Source organism: Stomoxys calcitrans, chromosome 1 (genome assembly GCF_963082655.1).
Source record: "Stomoxys calcitrans chromosome 1, idStoCalc2.1, whole genome shotgun sequence".
In the NCBI taxonomy this organism is placed as follows: Eukaryota; Metazoa; Arthropoda; class Insecta; order Diptera; family Muscidae; genus Stomoxys; species Stomoxys calcitrans.
In genome coordinates, this window is record NC_081552.1 from 101797729 (window position 1) to 101807745 (window position 10017).

Below are 10017 nucleotides of genomic sequence, written 5' to 3' on the forward strand. Positions count from 1 at the left end.
GCGTCATTTTAGAGAAAACACCATTCGTCTTCAATCGGGAGAATATTCTGTGCTACTGCCTAAAAAGCAGAATTGGAATGATCTTGGAGATTCATATGAGCAGGCCCTACGTCGTTTTAAAGTGCTTGAGAGAAAACTAGACAAACAACCGGAGTTAAAGCTGCAGTATGTAAATTTTATGAAGGAGTACTCGAAGTTAAATCATATGTCTATGGTCGCATCTCTTCCGAAGCACACACAAACATACTTTCTACCTCACATTGCGTACGAAAAGAAGACAGCACAACAAAAAAGCTGCGTGTTGTGTTTGGTGGTTCAGCAAAAGCAACCACTGGTTTATCATTAAATGATATACTTTATGCTGGACCAACAATTCAACCAAAATTGTTTGACTCTCTTTTGCGTTTTCGATTTTTGAAGGTAGCTCTAAGCGGGGATATTTGCAAGATGTATCGTTGTGTGAAAATGTCTTATCCCGATGACTACCTACAATGCGTGCTGTGGAGAAACGGTACATCTGAAAAAATCCAAACATTTAAATTAGATACTGTGACATATGGCGCCAAACCCGCAGCATTTTTAGCAATTCGAGCTCTGCACCAACTTGCATACGATGAGGAAAAGTCATATCCATTTGGTGCTAAAATAGTAAGGCGTGATTTTTATGTTGATGACCTTCTGACTGGCGGTAGCTCTGTAGAAGAAGTTTTGGAGATTAAACGGCAAGTGACTGATCTCCTGAATTTGGCCAATTTCAAAATAAGAAAGTGGTGTTCAAATGTACCAGAGGTATTGAAAGGTGTTTCAGCTGTGGATTGCGAACAATTTTTAAAATTTCACGATGGGACAGATATTACCAAGACATTAAGCCTGATGTGGGTCCCGAAAGCAGATGTTTTAATTTTCACCTTTTGTCCTGCTTTTGAAAAAGGTTCTGTTACTAAGCGCACTGTTTTGTCATGCATTGCAAGGCTGTATGATCCATTAGGCTTAATAGGTCCGGTGATTTCAAAGGCGAAGGTAATAATGCAAAGTTTATGGAAACGATACCATCTTAAAAGGGGAGATGTTAGGGTAACCCTTATTGTCACACTTGAATGTGGCATCAACAAGCAGCTTGAGAATGTGGCAACGCATATAAGTGATGCGCAGAAGACCGCTCATACACACACACTGTAGTCTTTTTAGTTTTGCTCATTCTTGTACTATAAGTAGTAGCGAACACACGCAAATTAATGGAATAAAATATCTTTAGTTTTAAACTGTCTTTTATTACAACGTAAAAGCATAATACATATCTTTTTCAAATTTCACTTAAAACGCTAGATGCGTATGTAAATATGTCCTCTTCACAAAAAAAAGAGAAAATATAAGGTATTTAAGCAATTTTTTTCAATAAAGACTAATCAATGAAAATACTATTTTTGACCAAAAATGCAAAAAATACCGTTTTTCACATTTTTTGAATTCCAAACTGTATAACTTTTAACTAAATTATCAAATATTGACACTTCTGCCGCAAAGTCGTTGTAAATATTGTCACGAATCCAAATCATGCATAAAAAGGAAATCGAGCCACAAATGCCTTCGTCAATTGGTCTCGGTCAAAATTGTAGAAAAGTCGAATATCCCCCAAACCATTGGAGATATTGTAGACCTCAAGCGGACTTTTTTGTAGGGATTTTTGAGCACTGTCCAGCAAAAAAAAATGGAAATCGGATTACAAACCGGATTACAAGATTTGGCATCCGAAATAGCGTGGTGACTAACTTTAAGGGCCTTCCAAAAGCCGCCCGGACAACCTAGGGCCTCGCTAACACCTCAGATCTAACCCCTCGAAATTTCAAAGAGATATCTTTAGCCGTTCCCACACGGCATATTTTTTACAAGTTTGTTTTTGTGATTTTCTCCCGCTGTGCGGTAGGTGATAAGTAATATGGGCATATGCGAGAGAGCTAAGCAAAGAAACGATTGCATGAAGTTATAAATCTCAGCGTTGCCACTACAATAAAATTTTCCGACCAAAATTGTTCAAAAAACCACAAAGTTTCTTCACAGCCGACCAAAAATGTAAACTAAATCAAAATACTCGCAACATTCTTGTAACTGTTATTATTTATTTAATGATATACGATAATATAACCGGCCACCCCGAACTTTGGATACCACATGTATTAGTATTTGTGAACAAAATAAGTTTTTTGACCGAAATTATTCATTTTGGGGAAATAGCAAAATGGAGTAAAAATGCTCAAAACCTCAAATGAGCAGATCGACATATGTCAGCTATATTTATATATAGTCCGATATTAACCACATTCTATCGGAATATCTGGGGTACTTTTGCAATTCATTGTTCCAAATTAAGGCTGGTACTGTTTTCGTTTTTCACCGTTCAAACCTCATGTTTTTCGCGATTATTTTTTTCAAACACTACACATATATCAAAGATATTAACATTTTACCATAAGTAATAAGGGAATGTCCTACTGAATGAAATCAGCGAGTTTTTTGCTAAAATCTATTATCTAAAAAAAGTAATCGGCGAAAAATATCGCGGAAAGTGAATGAAGTACCAGCCTTTACAGCGAAGTGCGGTTGTTATGGGCTTAAGAACCTTAATCGGTAGATCGGTCTATATGGCAACTTTATTCAAATATATTCCGGTTTGGCCCAATCTCGAACTTAACTTGCGTTTGGAAACGAATATGGTTCTGTTCCAAATTTCAGTCAAATATCTTAATTCTTGACGGATGGACATAGTTAAATCGTCTTAGAATTTTACGACGATCACGAATATAGGGTCGAAATGGATATTTCCATATGTATTGAACAAAACGACTAAATGGATATACCCCCTATCCTATGACTTTGGGTATAAAAATACAATTCCGACAAAAATTTACCAAAATCGAAATGGGCCGGATGGTCGGCCAAACTAAATAATCCAAAAAGTGCAAACCCTAAAAATTGAAAGTAAACAAAATTTGATACAAAAAGCCCAGAATTGCAACGCTGTAATTCAGTGGGGCACAAAATAAAATAAGACCGTATATGTAAGATGATCTCTTAAAATTTTTATACTTCTCTCTACAAGTAAAATTTAGTTTATTCAACTAAAACTTTAACGTTTGTATACCCGACACCGAATTATGGGGGTATATTTGTTTTGTCATTCCGTTTGCAACACATCGAAGTATCCATTTGCGACCATATAATGTATATAATCCTGAACGTTGTAAAAATCTAAGGCGATCCAGCCATGTCCGTCCATCTGTTTGTTGAAATCACCCTACAGTCTTTTAAAATAGAGATATTGAGCACAGGCAGGTTAAGTTCGAAAATTGGCTATATCGCCTATTTTTTTGCACAGTAGTTCCAACAATTATATATAGCAGATTTAATTATATCTGCTCCCATATCCAAATATATCTACTTCCAGATATAGTTATGTATAGCATCAGATATAATTATATATGGCAGATCCAATCGAATCTAATTAGATCCAATTTTATCTTATCCCAGATGTATTTGGATCTGACCATATCAATTTTTTTTACACGGGTGGTCAGATTCAAATATATCTGGGATAAGATAAAGTTGGATCTAATAAGATCCAAATGGATCTGCCATATATAATTATATCTGATGCTATATATAACTATATCTGGTAGTAGATAAATTTGAATATGGGTATAGATACAATTATATCTCCTATATATAATTTTTGGAACTATTGTGCAAATAAAGAACAGTATGATCGAGCAATGTTTAATTGAATGTCATCTGTTTTATAATCTATGCTTTGTTCTTTATTAGGCTTTATTTGTTAGTGTATATTTTATGTTATGTCATTTGTTGTCGTACTGTTGGTTTTCAGTTTCTTTAAATAAAACTCACGCCACTTGTTTGTTATACTTGATTAAACGAAGTCACACTTGTTTTACTCCAATTTAATTTACAACAAAGATTATGGGCCCAGAATTGCGTAAGGGACCCATTGCTTAATCTGTTAAAAAGAGGTTATAACTTTCGAATAATAGTTAGTCTATATCAAGGTTCAATTAATTGTAAAATCGGAGCCTCAAATTAATATCTGTAGATTTGAAAATAAATTTTTAAAAATTTAGTTAAAATTTTCAATTCGACAATCTGCAACCTGAAAATAATGCATCATAGCCTGTGCAGATGCGGAATCTTCTGATTACTCAGGACTACTGGGATCTAGTGGAATCGTTCTGAATGTTTCTGCAACGGCAACAGATTGTCAAATATCGGAGTTAGAAAATTCCAATACCATACCAAAAGATAAGTACAAGAATGTAAAATGCTATAACTGTGTCCAATATGGTCTAATACGGAGCATACGGCAATGTGTGTCATAAATTGAAATCTAATTTTCTTTCAGTTAGCAAAATGACTGAGCATGGATTTACCATAAAATTTTCTAAAGATAAGGGCGAAAATTTTGATCGATTCGGGAAGTTTCAATTCCGAAATAAACGCTAATACGAACTACGCTATTTAAACGACCGAAAATAGAAAGTAATTTCTTTGGCACAAACGATTTGGATACTTGAATTTTAACGATTTAAAGAAATTGGAAGCAAATCAAATGGTTAACAGCTAAGAAGGCAATTTTGATAATTGCAACTCTTGTATTACATGCTCATTATGCTAGATGTCCCATCGTCTATTTAAACCCGTTAGAACCATTGTGACGAGTAAGCCACTAGAATTGATCCACACATATGTTTGCGGTCCAATGCGGATTGAATCTCAAGGAGGTGCCAAATGTTTTAGAGCTTTCATCGATAGCAGATATTATATTTCCATTTAATTTCTAAATCTGGTGCTCTTACCGTATTTAAGTCTTATTTGTTAGAAATGGAAAGGCAAACTGGATATGATTTGAAACGGTTAAGAAGCGATAATGGTACCGAATATTTAATGAATTTAAAAATTTCTTACGGTAAAAGCAAACCGAACAATAATGGAGGTGATTCGTTGCTTGTTGGAAGAATCCAAAATGCCCAAATATTTGTGGACAGAGGCCGTAAACATCAGTGTTTTATTAAAAATCGTTTACCAACAACAGTTTTGGTAAATTTAACGCCATTTGAACGATGGACAGGTAGAAAACCGTCTGTTTAATATTTTAAAACTTTTGGATGCAAAGCTGTGGTACTTGACAAAAAGCCAGACCTATCGAAATTAGGTGTAAAAGGAGACGCTTTTGTTTTCGTTGGATACGAGCCGCACACTAAAGGTTAAAGGTTGTATAATAACAAAAAATAAAAAAAAACAAGTAAAAGCGTGCTAAGTTCGGCCGGGCCGAATCTTATATACCCTCCACCATGGGTCGCAATTGTCGAGTTCCTTTTCCGGCATTTCTTCTTAGGCAAAAAAGGATATAAGAAAAGATTTGCTCTGCTATTAGAGCGATATCAAGATAGGGTCCGGTTTGGACCACAATTAAATTATATGTGTAAAATGTCAGCCAATTCGAATAAGAACTGAGCCCTTTGGGGTCTCAAGAAGTAAAATATAGAGATCGATTTATATGGGAGCTGTATCGACTATATACCGATTCAGACCATAATAAACACGTATGTTAATGGTCATGAAAGGATCCGTCCTACAAAATTCCAGGCAAATCGGATAATAATTGCGACCTCAAGAAGTCAAGATCCAGATAGGTTTATTTGGCAGCTATATAAGGTAATGAACCGATTTGAACTTTATTTGACACAGTTGTTGGAAGTAAGAATAAAATACGTCATTCAAAATTTCAGCCATATCGGGTAGGAATTGCGCCCTCTAAAAGCTCAAGAAGTCAAGACTCAAGATCGGTTTATATGACAGGTATATCAGGTCATGGACCGATTTGAACCATACCAGAACCAAAGCACGTCGTGCAAAATTTCATTGCAATCGGATAAGAATTGCGCACTCTAGAGGCTCAAGAAGTCAAGACCCAAGATCGGTTTATATGGCAGCTATATCAAAACATGGACCGATATGGCACATTTACAATACCAACCGACCTACACTAATAAGAAGTATTTATGCAAAATTTCAAGCGGCTAGCTTTACTCCTTCGGAAGTTAGCGTGCTTTCGACTGACAGACGGACGGACGGACGGGCATGGCTAGATCAACATAAAATTTCGCGACGATCAAGAATATATATACTTTATGGGGTCTCAGACGAATATTTCGAGCAGTTACAAACAGAATGACGAAATTAGTATACCCCCCATCTCATGGTGGAGGGTATAAAAATAAAATTAAATGTATCTCGAGATGCAAAATTTTTTGAAAATCGAAAAATTAATTGTATCTCGAATTATTGGGAGGGTTCAGATTGAGAATATTCGCAAAATCAAATAATGTATCTGCCCAATTGAAAAATATTCCCGAAGAAACGCGTGCAAACAATCAATCAATGGTATATAACGATGACGAGCCTATGACACAAATTGACCACCCTAGTAAAAAAAAGTTGATATGGTCAGATCCAATAAAATCTGGCATCATATGTAACTGGATTCAAAAAACGGTAATATATAATTGGTTGCAATTGTATCAAATTAGATCTAATTGGATACAATTAGATACAATTGTCCCAATTTGTCCCAGATACAAATAGATGCAATGATATATAATAATATCTAATCGGATCTAAAATTAAAAAAAATTCTGTTAGCTAGAAAAAAAATTGATATGGTCAGATCCAAATATATGTGGGATAAGATATAGATGGATTTAATTAGATCTAAATGGATCTGCCATATCCAATTATATATAATTATATCTGATGCTGTTTTTAAATATATCTGGTAGTAAATACAATTGGATATGGGACCATTATATCTGCTATATGTAATGTAATTATATCTGCTATATGTAATGTAAATATTACAAATATTTTTAATTACATGTGCACATTCCTCCAATTTAAGGTTGTTCATTGTTTCCCGTCCAAAGTTTTTTGTTCCATCTACGCTTTTTGCTAAAAATTCATTATGAGATTCAAATGGAAGCACAGATGTTGCCCATAAAGGACCCTAGCGCCTGATGTATACGCATACAGATGTGTTCGAAACAGTTCTCTAACAAAGCCTAGAGAAATAACCTTTTTTGATGACTTCTGGGCATGTATCTTACAAAGATACTGGCATCTATTTACAGGGTGATCCTGGGATAGCTTTTAACGGATTTTGTGCAAGGCATTACACATAGCCCCTCCGCATTTGGCAGTCCGTCCTCTGTAACATATTTCCAATGTCTCCCCATAAATGTTCTATGGGATTGAGGTCAGGAGACTGAGCAGGTCACGGCTTAACCTGAACCTCATTGACCTGAAACCATCCCTTGGCAATTTACAAGTATGTTTCTGATCGATATCTTGTTATATGACCAATTTCAGAAGCATTTTCCAGTCTATTATGCTAGATTATTACTTACTCCAAGCTTGTAACATATCCATTATATCCCTTAATTATCCCATTGTGTACCGTTGTATAAAAAGCTCTAACGTAGAGGTTTACTTCATCGAAATCGTATGAAAAATGCTCATTTTATGGACTTAATACGCTATTCTATAAGATCGGTCTATATGGTAGCCTTATCCAAAAATGGCCCTACCTGGACCACATTTGACAAAGGAGTGTAGGGGTCTACCAAAACTCATTGTTTTAACTTTCGTCGAAATCGGATGAAAAAAGGGTTTTTATGGGCTCAATACTCTATACATGAATAATATGTTGGGTGGGAGTGCAACCCAAACACAAAGAGTAAGAGTACTAAAATTCATAACTACTTTGTAAGAGTAGCCAAAAATAAGGAGTATCGACGGTGCTGTTAGTTCTAAAAATAAACTATTGTATTTTTTTCCTTTACGTTTTGCCGCCAGCGGGATTTGAACATCTGTGCTCTCGCGCTACCAACTCAGCCTACCTCTTGTTTATAAAGGTAAACAAATACAATTGTCTATTTTTAGAACCAAAAGCATCGACTTTTGCTGGCGTCGATACTCCGTATTTTTTACCTTTGGAAAGAAGTTATGAATTTGAGTTTACTCTTACTCTTTGTGTATGGGTTGCACTCACACCCAAATATCGTTCATGTGTATAGTATTGAGCCCATAAAAGGAGCATTTTTTTCGATTTCGATGAAATTTGGATCAGTGAGTTTTGGTAGACCCTCAAACCTTTTTGTTGAATGTGGTCCAGATCAGACCGTATTTGGATATAGCTGCCATATAGACCGATCCCCCGAAACAGAGTATTGAGTCCTTAAAAGGAGCATTTTTCATCCGGTTTCAATGAAATATTAAAAATATTTGTAATATTTTTCATTCTGTAACCATATTACATTTAACAAATAAAACTCCCATATATCACATATTACCATTTGTTAACACCAACAATCACATAATGATCAAATTAAAAAAAAAAAACATATCACGTTTGTTTAAAAGACCAACAACAAAATATTGAGTGCACTATCTGTCAAAATCAGTGATTAGTGCAACTCTGATTTTGAGTATGATACTAGTTCGCGCCATTTTTCGTTGCTTGTGTATGTTATGGTTCTTAACTATAATACACACACCCAACTAAAACTCGTTGACAGATAGTGCACTTCGCGAGAAAAAATAATTAAGCCATTCTGTACGACGAACCGATGAGGGACTAGACTAAAGCCCCTCGTCGGTTCCAATCAACCCAATCAAAGGGTCCAGAGTCAGCGTCAAGTTGTTTTACATGCATTTTGTATGGGAAAGCAAAAAACCGCCGCGGGTAGAGTAGAAATAGAATCCATTCTATTTTGGCAGAGTCGCTCTCAAAGTTCTCTTCTCTCAGCACATTTCTCTCTGAAAATCTTGCCACATTTTCATGAAATTTCGTTACGTTGCCAACCATTTTCGGAGAATTTTATTAAAAATATGGTAACTTAATATGAAAAAATTAACATGCTTACAAAATTGCCGATGTATGTTTTAAATTAATAAAAAAAAAACAGTAAGGAAAGGCAAAAGTCGGGCGGAGCTGACTATGTAATACCCTACACCTACCCTACAATTATAAATTCGGGCAATATATAAATGTATATGTATATGAGAGCTATATCTAAAACTGAGCCGACTATAAAACATATCGTTTGAAAATTGTTGTTACTACGGCCACATAAGTGCAAATCTGGCGGTAAATATGTATGGGTGTTACATCCAAATCTGAACCGATTTTGATGAAATCTCGCACATATGTTAAGATCAGTAACAAAACTATCCGTGCCAAATTTTGTGCAGAACGTTTACAAATTGTTTTTATTACAGCCTTATAAGTGTAAATAGGGCGATGCATATATATTGGAGCTATATCCAAGTCTGGACCGATTCGGATGAAATTTTCTTCTCCCAAATACCTTTATTTGAGCCCCATATTGTGGTAAATAATTGTTGTTTGTGGGGTGTTTAAGGGAAGGGGTAGACCCCAATACCTTTCATTTGAGCCCCACATTGACGTGGTTGGTAAATATGCCCGATTTAGGGGTATTTTATGGAGTGGGGTGGCCCCTAAACACTTATCCCTGAAAATATATCAGCATCGTGCTCTACTCTCAAATATCATTTATTTGTAGCCCATATTGCCATTGGCCTTAAAATTTGATATCAAATTCGTTTTCTAATCTCAAATACCTTTCATTAAAACACCTTATTGGAAAAGTCAGCAAATATGCCCAGTTTAGGGTATGGGCCCTAAAAACTATCAATATCGAGATCCACTCCCTTTAAGACCCAAAATTGTCATGGTGAGCAAATACGTCCTATTTGGGCGTTGTTATGGGGGTGGGACGTCCCCTAGGGAGTTGGTCTCGAATGCTGATACAGATTCGTGGTCTACTTCCAAATTCCTTTCATTTCATTCATTTCCATAGTAGGCAAACATGATCGGTTTCGGGGATGTTTTGTGGGATGGTGACTTGGCCCTGGTGTTCTACTCTAAAATAC